The following is a 13431-nucleotide window of genomic DNA, read 5'->3' on the forward strand; positions in this document are numbered from 1 at the left end:
CTCAAATCCAACACCAGTAGGTTGAAAGAGTCAATTATTGAATGCTTTCAAAATGTCCATCAGCTTGAACAAGTTACATCAATACAAACTTTACAATACTTTGACATCAAATTTCTTCACAAAGTAGTTAGCCATTATAAAATCATATCCTGATTTTCTCAAAAGCATTTCAGACGGGTGATTCACAGCATCACTTTTTTAAGCTTTCCTGCTATTGATAAGGCGAAAATAGCACATTTTGAATGAGAAGTTTTCTTCAATCAAACACAGAGGAACCCAAATGATGATCTCATTCAGCTAGTAAAAATGTTGTTTTATATTAGTATGGAAATCGTGAAAAGAAAATGTTTTTCATGCTGATTTACAACAGTTGATCTCCAATCGTAAAATATAAGCTTTTGGTCGGAGGCATCACAGGTACTGATCAAATTCTCATTTTTGAACTTTATTCACAAATCATATGATATGCTTTGTATACATCAACTGTATTGTTGGATCAATAATGAGTAAAAAGTGACTATCTCAATTTCAGGACATATAAAAGAGAAAGAAGTAGAAACTCATGTTTCAAATGCTGAGAGGCAACAACTGTTCATGATTTTCACCTCCACTAATTATATTTATTTTTATAATCTATATGTTTATATTTTCCTATAAATATACAGAGACATATAGCTATATATACAGAGATACATATGTACAGGTTGATTTTTACATGTTTATAAGTAAATGTGATGTTGTTCCAAATAAAACTTCTAAGAACTGAATGGAAAAGAAAATTGTAAAGTTCAGATAAGTCCCACTGAAATTTGTACTCAGATCCCCGTTTTCAGAGTCCAGAGTGCTAACCATGACACCATCCACCCTCCCGTACCAGGGTGAGCTTTCCATTTTGACAGAAGAGATTTGCCTCAGGGGGCAACTTATCTTTCATTGAAAAATATTATCTCACGTAAAAACCACTGTTCAACAGAGTTATAACGTTATTTGAGTCTTTTGGGCAACATCCTTCCCCAACATAGTTCAATATGCAAAAGTTTACCAGAATAGGAAAGCAATCCAATTCAGTTTCTCTTTGACAGTAGAATATTAAAAACTTTGACATTTCCACATTGCTGCAGCAGTTTGCGCTCCTTTCACATGGGAGGTTCCATGGTGTAATGGTTAGCACTTTGGACTTTGAATCCAATGATCCGAGTTCAAATCTCGGTGGGACCATTTTATGACTCTTGACCAAATCATTTTCTTTCAAGTGTATTCATTAATATCACATATCTAATACCGGTAGGGTGAAAAATTAATTTATTGATTATACTCTAAAAGTTTACTAGATGTGAGCAAATAATAGAATTTTTACAATACCTGGAAACTAAATGGCTCAAAATAATGAGAGATTTTACAAACTCACTCTGGTTTCTCAAACTCATCACAGGGGCCTGATGCACGACATTACTTTTTAAAATCTTACTGTTATTGATAAGGGGAACAAGGAACTTTTTAATTGCAAAGCGTTCATTAAAACAAAACTTGAGGAGCCAAACTTTGTATTACGGTGACCGAAGATGTGCAGTTTGAATAATAATCTTGAAATTCAGACGTACAAAGATTTTACACACTGATTTTCAACAGTAATTCCACAACCAATAAAGTTGAATCTTTTGAAAGACATGTCAAAGGTGTGAATCTGAAATTCACTTTCAAAGAAATTCACAATGAAATGCACTGTGTAAGTCCAGCATGTTGTCAGCTAAGAAATCAGCAAAAATGAACTATCTCATTACTGGCCATATAGATGAGAAAGGAAAATAAACTCATGTTTACAATGTGGATGTGAAAGAACAGTTTCTAGGTTCAGCTTCAATATTTATGTTTATGAATAATTGATATGTTCATATTGTCTAACAGCTATCTAGACGGATAAAGCTATGTATGCATCTATACATACTTATGCGTTCATACGCATCAGTATAAAACATTGATATTAGGTTTTTTCTAGACCAAATTCTAAAAAATGAGTTAAACAGTGAATCTCATAATTGTAGTAGGTCCCACCGAGATTTGAACTCGGATCGCTGGATTCAGAGTCCAGAGTGCTAACCATTACACCATGGAACCCTCTCACACAAGAGTGACTTTTCCATTGAGACAAAAGAGAGCGCATCAGTGATGGCCTTCTCTTATATTGATACAAAGATATCTCATTTGAATGGTCATAGTGGATAGAGCTTTAATGTGATTTGATTCTTTTCGCTATATTCTCTATAAAAGTGTTAAATATTCAAATGTTTATCAGAATATAAAAGTTATATCACAATGTTCATCTTTGCCTGTAGCATAATTAAACAGTCTACATTTCCAGACTACAGAAGCAATGTCTCTGTCTCCTGCATGGGTGGCTCCATAGAGCAATGGTTGGCAATTTGGACTTTGCATCCAATGATCCGATTTGAGACCTTGGAGGGACTTTTTTTATTACTCTTGAGCTTTTCCATTTCTTCATCTTTGTTCATTGATAGCTCAAATCCAACACCAGTAGGTTGAAAGAGTCAATTATTGAATGCTTTCAAAATGTCCATCAGCTTGAACAAGTTACATCAATACAAACTTTACAATACTTTGACATCAAATTTCTTCACAAAGTAGTTAGCCATTATAAAATCATATCCTGATTTTCTCAAAAGCATTTCAGACGGGTGATTCACAGCATCACTTTTTTAAGCTTTCCTGCTATTGATAAGGCGAAAATAGCACATTTTGAATGAGAAGTTTTCTTCAATCAAACACAGAGGAACCCAAATGATGATCTCATTCAGCTAGTAAAAATGTTGTTTTATATTAGTATGGAAATCGTGAAAAGAAAATGTTTTTCATGCTGATTTACAACAGTTGATCTCCAATCGTAAAATATAAGCTTTTGGTCGGAGGCATCACAGGTACTGATCAAATTCTCATTTTTGAACTTTATTCACAAATCATATGATATGCTTTGTATACATCAACTGTATTGTTGGATCAATAATGAGTAAAAAGTGACTATCTCAATTTCAGGACATATAAAAGAGAAAGAAGTAGAAACTCATGTTTCAAATGCTGAGAGGCAACAACTGTTCATGATTTTCACCTCCACTAATTATATTTATTTTTATAATCTATATGTTTATATTTTCCTATAAATATACAGAGACATATAGCTATATATACAGAGATACATATGTACAGGTTGATTTTTACATGTTTATAAGTAAATGTGATGTTGTTCCAAATAAAACTTCTAAGAACTGAATGGAAAAGAAAATTGTAAAGTTCAGATAAGTCCCACTGAAATTTGTACTCAGATCCCCGTTTTCAGAGTCCAGAGTGCTAACCATGACACCATCCACCCTCCCGTACCAGGGTGAGCTTTCCATTTTGACAGAAGAGATTTGCCTCAGGGGGCAACTTATCTTTCATTGAAAAATATTATCTCACGTAAAAACCACTGTTCAACAGAGTTATAACGTTATTTGAGTCTTTTGGGCAACATCCTTCCCCAACATAGTTCAATATGCAAAAGTTTACCAGAATAGGAAAGCAATCCAATTCAGTTTCTCTTTGACAGTAGAATATTAAAAACTTTGACATTTCCACATTGCTGCAGCAGTTTGCGCTCCTTTCACATGGGAGGTTCCATGGTGTAATGGTTAGCACTTTGGACTTTGAATCCAATGATCCGAGTTCAAATCTCGGTGGGACCATTTTATGACTCTTGACCAAATCATTTTCTTTCAAGTGTATTCATTAATATCACATATCTAATACCGGTAGGGTGAAAAATTAATTTATTGATTATACTCTAAAAGTTTACTAGATGTGAGCAAATAATAGAATTTTTACAATACCTGGAAACTAAATGGCTCAAAATAATGAGAGATTTTACAAACTCACTCTGGTTTCTCAAACTCATCACAGGGGCCTGATGCACGACATTACTTTTTAAAATCTTACTGTTATTGATAAGGGGAACAAGGAACTTTTTAATTGCAAAGCGTTCATTAAAACAAAACTTGAGGAGCCAAACTTTGTATTACGGTGACCGAAGATGTGCAGTTTGAATAATAATCTTGAAATTCAGACGTACAAAGATTTTACACACTGATTTTCAACAGTAATTCCACAACCAATAAAGTTGAATCTTTTGAAAGACATGTCAAAGGTGTGAATCTGAAATTCACTTTCAAAGAAATTCACAATGAAATGCACTGTGTAAGTCCAGCATGTTGTCAGCTAAGAAATCAGCAAAAATGAACTATCTCATTACTGGCCATATAGATGAGAAAGGAAAATAAACTCATGTTTACAATGTGGATGTGAAAGAACAGTTTCTAGGTTCAGCTTCAATATTTATGTTTATGAATAATTGATATGTTCATATTGTCTAACAGCTATCTAGACGGATAAAGCTATGTATGCATCTATACATACTTATGCGTTCATACGCATCAGTATAAAACATTGATATTAGGTTTTTTCTAGACCAAATTCTAAAAAATGAGTTAAACAGTGAATCTCATAATTGTAGTAGGTCCCACCGAGATTTGAACTCGGATCGCTGGATTCAGAGTCCAGAGTGCTAACCATTACACCATGGAACCCTCTCACACAAGAGTGACTTTTCCATTGAGACAAAAGAGAGCGCATCAGTGATGGCCTTCTCTTATATTGATACAAAGATATCTCATTTGAATGGTCATAGTGGATAGAGCTTTAATGTGATTTGATTCTTTTCGCTATATTCTCTATAAAAGTGTTAAATATTCAAATGTTTATCAGAATATAAAAGTTATATCACAATGTTCATCTTTGCCTGTAGCATAATTAAACAGTCTACATTTCCAGACTACAGAAGCAATGTCTCTGTCTCCTGCATGGGTGGCTCCATAGAGCAATGGTTGGCAATTTGGACTTTGCATCCAATGATCCGATTTGAGACCTTGGAGGGACTTTTTTTATTACTCTTGAGCTTTTCCATTTCTTCATCTTTGTTCATTGATAGCTCAAATCCAACACCAGTAGGTTGAAAGAGTCAATTATTGAATGCTTTCAAAATGTCCATCAGCTTGAACAAGTTACATCAATACAAACTTTACAATACTTTGACATCAAATTTCTTCACAAAGTAGTTAGCCATTATAAAATCATATCCTGATTTTCTCAAAAGCATTTCAGACGGGTGATTCACAGCATCACTTTTTTAAGCTTTCCTGCTATTGATAAGGCGAAAATAGCACATTTTGAATGAGAAGTTTTCTTCAATCAAACACAGAGGAACCCAAATGATGATCTCATTCAGCTAGTAAAAATGTTGTTTTATATTAGTATGGAAATCGTGAAAAGAAAATGTTTTTCATGCTGATTTACAACAGTTGATCTCCAATCGTAAAATATAAGCTTTTGGTCGGAGGCATCACAGGTACTGATCAAATTCTCATTTTTGAACTTTATTCACAAATCATATGATATGCTTTGTATACATCAACTGTATTGTTGGATCAATAATGAGTAAAAAGTGACTATCTCAATTTCAGGACATATAAAAGAGAAAGAAGTAGAAACTCATGTTTCAAATGCTGAGAGGCAACAACTGTTCATGATTTTCACCTCCACTAATTATATTTATTTTTATAATCTATATGTTTATATTTTCCTATAAATATACAGAGACATATAGCTATATATACAGAGATACATATGTACAGGTTGATTTTTACATGTTTATAAGTAAATGTGATGTTGTTCCAAATAAAACTTCTAAGAACTGAATGGAAAAGAAAATTGTAAAGTTCAGATAAGTCCCACTGAAATTTGTACTCAGATCCCCGTTTTCAGAGTCCAGAGTGCTAACCATGACACCATCCACCCTCCCGTACCAGGGTGAGCTTTCCATTTTGACAGAAGAGATTTGCCTCAGGGGGCAACTTATCTTTCATTGAAAAATATTATCTCACGTAAAAACCACTGTTCAACAGAGTTATAACGTTATTTGAGTCTTTTGGGCAACATCCTTCCCCAACATAGTTCAATATGCAAAAGTTTACCAGAATAGGAAAGCAATCCAATTCAGTTTCTCTTTGACAGTAGAATATTAAAAACTTTGACATTTCCACATTGCTGCAGCAGTTTGCGCTCCTTTCACATGGGAGGTTCCATGGTGTAATGGTTAGCACTTTGGACTTTGAATCCAATGATCCGAGTTCAAATCTCGGTGGGACCATTTTATGACTCTTGACCAAATCATTTTCTTTCAAGTGTATTCATTAATATCACATATCTAATACCGGTAGGGTGAAAAATTAATTTATTGATTATACTCTAAAAGTTTACTAGATGTGAGCAAATAATAGAATTTTTACAATACCTGGAAACTAAATGGCTCAAAATAATGAGAGATTTTACAAACTCACTCTGGTTTCTCAAACTCATCACAGGGGCCTGATGCACGACATTACTTTTTAAAATCTTACTGTTATTGATAAGGGGAACAAGGAACTTTTTAATTGCAAAGCGTTCATTAAAACAAAACTTGAGGAGCCAAACTTTGTATTACGGTGACCGAAGATGTGCAGTTTGAATAATAATCTTGAAATTCAGACGTACAAAGATTTTACACACTGATTTTCAACAGTAATTCCACAACCAATAAAGTTGAATCTTTTGAAAGACATGTCAAAGGTGTGAATCTGAAATTCACTTTCAAAGAAATTCACAATGAAATGCACTGTGTAAGTCCAGCATGTTGTCAGCTAAGAAATCAGCAAAAATGAACTATCTCATTACTGGCCATATAGATGAGAAAGGAAAATAAACTCATGTTTACAATGTGGATGTGAAAGAACAGTTTCTAGGTTCAGCTTCAATATTTATGTTTATGAATAATTGATATGTTCATATTGTCTAACAGCTATCTAGACGGATAAAGCTATGTATGCATCTATACATACTTATGCGTTCATACGCATCAGTATAAAACATTGATATTAGGTTTTTTCTAGACCAAATTCTAAAAAATGAGTTAAACAGTGAATCTCATAATTGTAGTAGGTCCCACCGAGATTTGAACTCGGATCGCTGGATTCAGAGTCCAGAGTGCTAACCATTACACCATGGAACCCTCTCACACAAGAGTGACTTTTCCATTGAGACAAAAGAGAGCGCATCAGTGATGGCCTTCTCTTATATTGATACAAAGATATCTCATTTGAATGGTCATAGTGGATAGAGCTTTAATGTGATTTGATTCTTTTCGCTATATTCTCTATAAAAGTGTTAAATATTCAAATGTTTATCAGAATATAAAAGTTATATCACAATGTTCATCTTTGCCTGTAGCATAATTAAACAGTCTACATTTCCAGACTACAGAAGCAATGTCTCTGTCTCCTGCATGGGTGGCTCCATAGAGCAATGGTTGGCAATTTGGACTTTGCATCCAATGATCCGATTTGAGACCTTGGAGGGACTTTTTTTATTACTCTTGAGCTTTTCCATTTCTTCATCTTTGTTCATTGATAGCTCAAATCCAACACCAGTAGGTTGAAAGAGTCAATTATTGAATGCTTTCAAAATGTCCATCAGCTTGAACAAGTTACATCAATACAAACTTTACAATACTTTGACATCAAATTTCTTCACAAAGTAGTTAGCCATTATAAAATCATATCCTGATTTTCTCAAAAGCATTTCAGACGGGTGATTCACAGCATCACTTTTTTAAGCTTTCCTGCTATTGATAAGGCGAAAATAGCACATTTTGAATGAGAAGTTTTCTTCAATCAAACACAGAGGAACCCAAATGATGATCTCATTCAGCTAGTAAAAATGTTGTTTTATATTAGTATGGAAATCGTGAAAAGAAAATGTTTTTCATGCTGATTTACAACAGTTGATCTCCAATCGTAAAATATAAGCTTTTGGTCGGAGGCATCACAGGTACTGATCAAATTCTCATTTTTGAACTTTATTCACAAATCATATGATATGCTTTGTATACATCAACTGTATTGTTGGATCAATACTGAGTAAAAAGTGACTATCTCAATTTCAGGACATATAAAAGAGAAAGAAGTAGAAACTCATGTTTCAAATGCTGAGAGGCAACAACTGTTCATGATTTTCACCTCCACTAATTATATTTATTTTTATAATCTATATGTTTATATTTTCCTATAAATATACAGAGACATATAGCTATATATACAGAGATACATATGTACAGGTTGATTTTTACATGTTTATAAGTAAATGTGATGTTGTTCCAAATAAAACTTCTAAGAACTGAATGGAAAAGAAAATTGTAAAGTTCAGATAAGTCCCACTGAAATTTGTACTCAGATCCCCGTTTTCAGAGTCCAGAGTGCTAACCATGACACCATCCACCCTCCCGTACCAGGGTGAGCTTTCCATTTTGACAGAAGAGATTTGCCTCAGGGGGCAACTTATCTTTCATTGAAAAATATTATCTCACGTAAAAACCACTGTTCAACAGAGTTATAACGTTATTTGAGTCTTTTGGGCAACATCCTTCCCCAACATAGTTCAATATGCAAAAGTTTACCAGAATAGGAAAGCAATCCAATTCAGTTTCTCTTTGACAGTAGAATATTAAAAACTTTGACATTTCCACATTGCTGCAGCAGTTTGCACTCCTTTCACATGGGAGGTTCCATGGTGTAATGGTTAGCACTTTGGACTTTGAATCCAATGATCCGAGTTCAAATCTCGGTGGGACCATTTTATGACTCTTGACCAAATCATTTTCTTTCAAGTGTATTCATTAATATCACATATCTAATACCGGTAGGGTGAAAAATTAATTTATTGATTATACTCTAAAAGTTTACTAGATGTGAGCAAATAATAGAATTTTTACAATACCTGGAAACTAAATGGCTCAAAATAATGAGAGATTTTACAAACTCACTCTGGTTTCTCAAACTCATCACAGGGGCCTGATGCACGACATTACTTTTTAAAATCTTACTGTTATTGATAAGGGGAACAAGGAACTTTTTAATTGCAAAGCGTTCATTAAAACAAAACTTGAGGAGCCAAACTTTGTATTACGGTGACCGAAGATGTGCAGTTTGAATAATAATCTTGAAATTCAGACGTACAAAGATTTTACACACTGATTTTCAACAGTAATTCCACAACCAATAAAGTTGAATCTTTTGAAAGACATGTCAAAGGTGTGAATCTGAAATTCACTTTCAAAGAAATTCACAATGAAATGCACTGTGTAAGTCCAGCATGTTGTCAGCTAAGAAATCAGCAAAAATGAACTATCTCATTACTGGCCATATAGATGAGAAAGGAAAATAAACTCATGTTTACAATGTGGATGTGAAAGAACAGTTTCTAGGTTCAGCTTCAATATTTATGTTTATGAATAATTGATATGTTCATATTGTCTAACAGCTATCTAGACGGATAAAGCTATGTATGCATCTATACATACTTATGCGTTCATACGCATCAGTATAAAACATTGATATTAGGTTTTTTCTAGACCAAATTCTAAAAAATGAGTTAAACAGTGAATCTCATAATTGTAGTAGGTCCCACCGAGATTTGAACTCGGATGGCTGGATTCAGAGTCCAGAGTGCTAACCATTACACCATGGAACCCTCTCACACAAGAGTGACTTTTCCATTGAGACAAAAGAGAGCGCATCAGTGATGGCCTTCTCTTATATTGATACAAAGATATCTCATTTGAATGGTCATAGTGGATAGAGCTTTAATGTGATTTGATTCTTTTCGCTATATTCTCTATAAAAGTGTTAAATATTCAAATGTTTATCAGAATATAAAAGTTATATCACAATGTTCATCTTTGCCTGTAGCATAATTAAACAGTCTACATTTCCAGACTACAGAAGCAATGTCTCTGTCTCCTGCATGGGTGGCTCCATAGAGCAATGGTTGGCAATTTGGACTTTGCATCCAATGATCCGATTTGAGACCTTGGAGGGACTTTTTTTATTACTCTTGAGCGTTTCCATTTCTTCATCTTTGTTCATTGATAGCTCAAATCCAACACCAGTAGGTTGAAAGAGTCAATTATTGAATGCTTTCAAAATGTCCATCAGCTTGAACAAGTTACATCAATACAAACTTTACAATACTTTGACATCAAATTTCTTCACAAAGTAGTTAGCCATTATAAAATCATATCCTGATTTTCTCAAAAGCATTTCAGACGGGTGATTCACAGCATCACTTTTTTAAGCTTTCCTGCTATTGATAAGGCGAAAATAGCACATTTTGAATGAGAAGTTTTCTTCAATCAAACACAGAGGAACCCAAATGATGATCTCATTCAGCTAGTAAAAATGTTGTTTTATATTAGTATGGAAATCGTGAAAAGAAAATGTTTTTCATGCTGATTTACAACAGTTGATCTCCAATCGTAAAATATAAGCTTTTGGTCGGAGGCATCACAGGTACTGATCAAATTCTCATTTTTGAACTTTATTCACAAATCATATGATATGCTTTGTATACATCAACTGTATTGTTGGATCAATAATGAGTAAAAAGTGACTATCTCAATTTCAGGACATATAAAAGAGAAAGAAGTAGAAACTCATGTTTCAAATGCTGAGAGGCAACAACTGTTCATGATTTTCACCTCCACTAATTATATTTATTTTTATAATCTATATGTTTATATTTTCCTATAAATATACAGAGACATATAGCTATATATACAGAGATACATATGTACAGGTTGATTTTTACATGTTTATAAGTAAATGTGATGTTGTTCCAAATAAAACTTCTAAGAACTGAATGGAAAAGAAAATTGTAAAGTTCAGATAAGTCCCACTGAAATTTGTACTCAGATCCCCGTTTTCAGAGTCCAGAGTGCTAACCATGACACCATCCACCCTCCCGTACCAGGGTGAGCTTTCCATTTTGACAGAAGAGATTTGCCTCAGGGGGCAACTTATCTTTCATTGAAAAATATTATCTCACGTAAAAACCACTGTTCAACAGAGTTATAACGTTATTTGAGTCTTTTGGGCAACATCCTTCCCCAACATAGTTCAATATGCAAAAGTTTACCAGAATAGGAAAGCAATCCAATTCAGTTTCTCTTTGACAGTAGAATATTAAAAACTTTGACATTTCCACATTGCTGCAGCAGTTTGCGCTCCTTTCACATGGGAGGTTCCATGGTGTAATGGTTAGCACTTTGGACTTTGAATCCAATGATCCGAGTTCAAATCTCGGTGGGACCATTTTATGACTCTTGACCAAATCATTTTCTTTCAAGTGTATTCATTAATATCACATATCTAATACCGGTAGGGTGAAAAATTAATTTATTGATTATACTCTAAAAGTTTACTAGATGTGAGCAAATAATAGAATTTTTACAATACCTGGAAACTAAATGGCTCAAAATAATGAGAGATTTTACAAACTCACTCTGGTTTCTCAAACTCATCACAGGGGCCTGATGCACGACATTACTTTTTAAAATCTTACTGTTATTGATAAGGGGAACAAGGAACTTTTTAATTGCAAAGCGTTCATTAAAACAAAACTTGAGGAGCCAAACTTTGTATTACGGTGACCGAAGATGTGCAGTTTGAATAATAATCTTGAAATTCAGACGTACAAAGATTTTACACACTGATTTTCAACAGTAATTCCACAACCAATAAAGTTGAATCTTTTGAAAGACATGTCAAAGGTGTGAATCTGAAATTCACTTTCAAAGAAATTCACAATGAAATGCACTGTGTAAGTCCAGCATGTTGTCAGCTAAGAAATCAGCAAAAATGAACTATCTCATTACTGGCCATATAGATGAGAAAGGAAAATAAACTCATGTTTACAATGTGGATGTGAAAGAACAGTTTCTAGGTTCAGCTTCAATATTTATGTTTATGAATAATTGATATGTTCATATTGTCTAACAGCTATCTAGACGGATAAAGCTATGTATGCATCTATACATACTTATGCGTTCATACGCATCAGTATAAAACATTGATATTAGGTTTTTTCTAGACCAAATTCTAAAAAATGAGTTAAACAGTGAATCTCATAATTGTAGTAGGTCCCACCGAGATTTGAACTCGGATCGCTGGATTCAGAGTCCAGAGTGCTAACCATTACACCATGGAACCCTCTCACACAAGAGTGACTTTTCCATTGAGACAAAAGAGAGCGCATCAGTGATGGCCTTCTCTTATATTGATACAAAGATATCTCATTTGAATGGTCATAGTGGATAGAGCTTTAATGTGATTTGATTCTTTTCGCTATATTCTCTATAAAAGTGTTAAATATTCAAATGTTTATCAGAATATAAAAGTTATATCACAATGTTCATCTTTGCCTGTAGCATAATTAAACAGTCTACATTTCCAGACTACAGAAGCAATGTCTCTGTCTCCTGCATGGGTGGCTCCATAGAGCAATGGTTGGCAATTTGGACTTTGCATCCAATGATCCGATTTGAGACCTTGGAGGGACTTTTTTTATTACTCTTGAGCGTTTCCATTTCTTCATCTTTGTTCATTGATAGCTCAAATCCAACACCAGTAGGTTGAAAGAGTCAATTATTGAATGCTTTCAAAATGTCCATCAGCTTGAACAAGTTACATCAATACAAACTTTACAATACTTTGACATCAAATTTCTTCACAAAGTAGTTAGCCATTATAAAATCATATCCTGATTTTCTCAAAAGCATTTCAGACGGGTGATTCACAGCATCACTTTTTTAAGCTTTCCTGCTATTGATAAGGCGAAAATAGCACATTTTGAATGAGAAGTTTTCTTCAATCAAACACAGAGGAACCCAAATGATGATCTCATTCAGCTAGTAAAAATGTTGTTTTATATTAGTATGGAAATCGTGAAAAGAAAATGTTTTTCATGCTGATTTACAACAGTTGATCTCCAATCGTAAAATATAAGCTTTTGGTCGGAGGCATCACAGGTACTGATCAAATTCTCATTTTTGAACTTTATTCACAAATCATATGATATGCTTTGTATACATCAACTGTATTGTTGGATCAATAATGAGTAAAAAGTGACTATCTCAATTTCAGGACATATAAAAGAGAAAGAAGTAGAAACTCATGTTTCAAATGCTGAGAGGCAACAACTGTTCATGATTTTCACCTCCACTAATTATATTTATTTTTATAATCTATATGTTTATATTTTCCTATAAATATACAGAGACATATAGCTATATATACAGAGATACATATGTACAGGTTGATTTTTACATGTTTATAAGTAAATGTGATGTTGTTCCAAATAAAACTTCTAAGAACTGAATGGAAAAGAAAATTGTAAAGTTCAGATAAGTCCCACTGAAATTTGTACTCAGATCCCCGTTTTCAGAGTCCAGAGTGCTAACCA

The 13431-nt window shown here is 33.7% G+C and overlaps 9 non-coding genes across 9 annotated transcripts; 5 read left to right on the top strand and 4 right to left on the bottom strand.

The window, feature by feature from the left end:
- Window positions 1-1146: 1146 nt before the first annotated feature.
- Window positions 1147-1218, top strand: TRNAQ-UUG (transfer RNA glutamine (anticodon UUG)). The gene has a single exon. It is a non-coding gene; the product is annotated as a tRNA-Gln (tRNA).
- An 825-nt stretch (window positions 1219-2043) lies between these two features.
- On the bottom strand, window positions 2044-2115 carry TRNAQ-CUG (transfer RNA glutamine (anticodon CUG)). The gene has a single exon. It is a non-coding gene; the product is annotated as a tRNA-Gln (tRNA).
- A 1547-nt stretch (window positions 2116-3662) lies between these two features.
- On the top strand, window positions 3663-3734 carry TRNAQ-UUG (transfer RNA glutamine (anticodon UUG)). The gene has a single exon. It is a non-coding gene; the product is annotated as a tRNA-Gln (tRNA).
- Window positions 3735-4559: 825 nt separating this feature from the next.
- Window positions 4560-4631, bottom strand: TRNAQ-CUG (transfer RNA glutamine (anticodon CUG)). The gene has a single exon. It is a non-coding gene; the product is annotated as a tRNA-Gln (tRNA).
- A 1547-nt stretch (window positions 4632-6178) lies between these two features.
- Window positions 6179-6250, top strand: TRNAQ-UUG (transfer RNA glutamine (anticodon UUG)). Its single transcript has one exon. It is a non-coding gene; the product is annotated as a tRNA-Gln (tRNA).
- Window positions 6251-7075: 825 nt separating this feature from the next.
- Window positions 7076-7147, bottom strand: TRNAQ-CUG (transfer RNA glutamine (anticodon CUG)). The gene has a single exon. It is a non-coding gene; the product is annotated as a tRNA-Gln (tRNA).
- Window positions 7148-8694: 1547 nt separating this feature from the next.
- On the top strand, window positions 8695-8766 carry TRNAQ-UUG (transfer RNA glutamine (anticodon UUG)). The gene has a single exon. It is a non-coding gene; the product is annotated as a tRNA-Gln (tRNA).
- A 2444-nt stretch (window positions 8767-11210) lies between these two features.
- TRNAQ-UUG (transfer RNA glutamine (anticodon UUG)) lies at window positions 11211-11282 on the top strand. Its single transcript has one exon. It is a non-coding gene; the product is annotated as a tRNA-Gln (tRNA).
- Window positions 11283-12107: 825 nt separating this feature from the next.
- Window positions 12108-12179, bottom strand: TRNAQ-CUG (transfer RNA glutamine (anticodon CUG)). Its single transcript has one exon. It is a non-coding gene; the product is annotated as a tRNA-Gln (tRNA).
- Between the last annotated feature and the right edge of the window lie 1252 nt (window positions 12180-13431).

This window comes from Triturus cristatus, chromosome 5_2, assembly GCF_964204655.1.
Source record: "Triturus cristatus chromosome 5_2, aTriCri1.1, whole genome shotgun sequence".
Taxonomy (NCBI): Eukaryota; Metazoa; Chordata; class Amphibia; order Caudata; family Salamandridae; genus Triturus; species Triturus cristatus.